This window comes from Suricata suricatta, chromosome 17 (genome assembly GCF_006229205.1).
Source record: "Suricata suricatta isolate VVHF042 chromosome 17, meerkat_22Aug2017_6uvM2_HiC, whole genome shotgun sequence".
Taxonomy (NCBI): Eukaryota; Metazoa; Chordata; class Mammalia; order Carnivora; family Herpestidae; genus Suricata; species Suricata suricatta.
The window spans coordinates 20,621,899-20,623,693 of NC_043716.1; the positions used below are offsets into that span (position 1 = coordinate 20,621,899).

At 66.5% G+C, this 1,795-nt stretch overlaps 2 long non-coding RNA genes across 2 annotated transcripts in view; one reads left to right on the forward strand and one right to left on the reverse strand.

The window, feature by feature from the left end:
* LOC115282836 overlaps positions 1-714 on the reverse strand; it is a 12,344-nt gene extending 11,630 nt beyond the window's left edge. Inside the window, exon 1 of the long non-coding RNA XR_003904765.1 lies at positions 520-714. This is a non-coding gene — a long non-coding RNA (uncharacterized LOC115282836). The remainder of the gene's footprint in view (positions 1-519) is intronic.
* Positions 715-1,097: 383 nt separating this feature from the next.
* LOC115281978 overlaps positions 1,098-1,795 on the forward strand; it is a 6,792-nt gene continuing 6,094 nt past the window's right edge. Inside the window, exon 1 of the long non-coding RNA XR_003904476.1 lies at positions 1,098-1,365. This is a non-coding gene — a long non-coding RNA (uncharacterized LOC115281978). The remainder of the gene's footprint in view (positions 1,366-1,795) is intronic.

A 1,795-nucleotide genomic window follows, 5' to 3' on the forward strand; every position in this document is an offset into this window, starting at 1 on the left:
GGAGGAGCAGGAGTTGCAGAGAGTCTGGGGTGGTGGGGGAGGTGGATACAGAGGGACAGAGGAGGAAGGAGAGGGAAGGAAGGGGGCGCAGAGGGCAGGAAGGGGACAGAAGGGAACACAGAGGGACGGAGGGGGACAAAAGGGTACGCAGAGGGACGGAAGGAAATGCAAAGGGGCGGAGGGGGCCGGAAGGGGACGCAGGGAGAAGGAGTAGGAGGGAGACGGGAAGGAGCCAGAGCTGCAGCCTCAGAGTCTGGGGCCGCTGGGGACCGCAGGGGACCGGAGACGGGCTGAAGGGACCTCAGAGGGACAGGGAAGAGCCTCAGAAACCCTCGGGGACGAAAGGCGATGGAATGGGACGCAGAGAGAGGAAACAGGAAGGGGACAGAGGGAGGCACAGGGGGACGGCCAGGGATTTAAGGGGTCGTAGGGATACGGGGAAGAGCCGGAGGAGGAGGAGACGCAGAGTCTGGGGCCGCAGGTGGACCAGGAGCCACAGGGCTAGGCGCGGGCACTCACCTTCCAAGAGCTGGAGCGGGAGAGACCGCGCCTTCGCCAGAGCCCCCTCCGGCAGTCGGGTCAGCGGGGTGGTTGGCAGACGGCGGGCGGGATCGTGAGAGACGGACTGGCGGCGAATCACTACCCGCCTTCCGGCCACCGGCCCTTCCCTACTCGGCCCTGGCTTCAACCGCTGTCCAGCTCACCTTCACTCAGACCGCGCTTCCGCTCCCGGCCACGCCCCCATCCTCCGGTTTGTCCGCTGCCGGCTCCGCCTCCCCCCGGCTCCGCCCCGCTCGTATACCTCAGTGCCGGTAGCCTCAGACGGCGCTTCCGCTCCTGGCCCCGCCCGCCCTTCCGCCTGTCGGCCCGCTGCCGGCTCCGCCCCGCCCCACCGCCATCTCGGTCCCCCTCAGACTTCGCTTCCACTCCTGGTCACGCCCCGTCGCCCGCCCTTCTGCCCACCCGGCCCCGCCCCACTCCGGGCGCCTTTTCAATCCTTTTCCTGCCCCGGCTCTTCCTTCCGCCCGGCCTCAGAGCCCGCCCCCATCCCTCGGCACTCCTCCCAGTTCCGGCCCCTCCCGCAGGCCTGTCCCTTTCCGTTTGCCGGTGCGCCGCACTCTCTGCCCCGCCCTTCTCCCCTCGAACTTCCGCCGCGCTCCAAGTTCGTTGCCGGTTAGCCAGCTGCGGTCTTGGCGGCCCCTCCGGCCGCATCCGCCCAAGCTGGTGGGGCCACAGATGATGTGAAGGAAGAGGGTGACCGTTGAGGGCACGTGAAGTGTTGGCGCCTGGTATTCCTCCATCGCCAATGTCGCCCACGACTGCGTCTCCGGGGATGCGTTGGCCGGCTCTTCTCCCCTGGGACTTGTGAGTGACCCTGTCCCTCTGCCACAGGTCTGCACGGACACGGCAGGGAGGAGCTGCGCCCTACCAGTCCCACCTCTTCCCTCCTTGGGCCCTGGACTCATCCCGGTTCTTTCTACCCCGGGACCAGCCTCTGCCTGCATGCGCCGGACACTCCCCCAGCCTCACGGCACGCAGTATCCAGCAGGAGGCTCGGGTTTAAGGAGGAAAAACTGGAAATTAAGAAGGGATCAAAACAGAGCGATGCTCAGGAGGGAGAGGGAGAGCAAAGGATGGTGGAATATGCGCCCTCCGCTGAGGAAGAGGAGGTGGGAACCTCAGAGCCACTCGGAGACCCCACAGGACCCTGGTGTCTGTACACTACCCCTGGATTGCGGTGTCATTCGTGGGCTCTGGAGCTGACACCAGTCTCCAAAGGTGTAGGCGTGTGTGC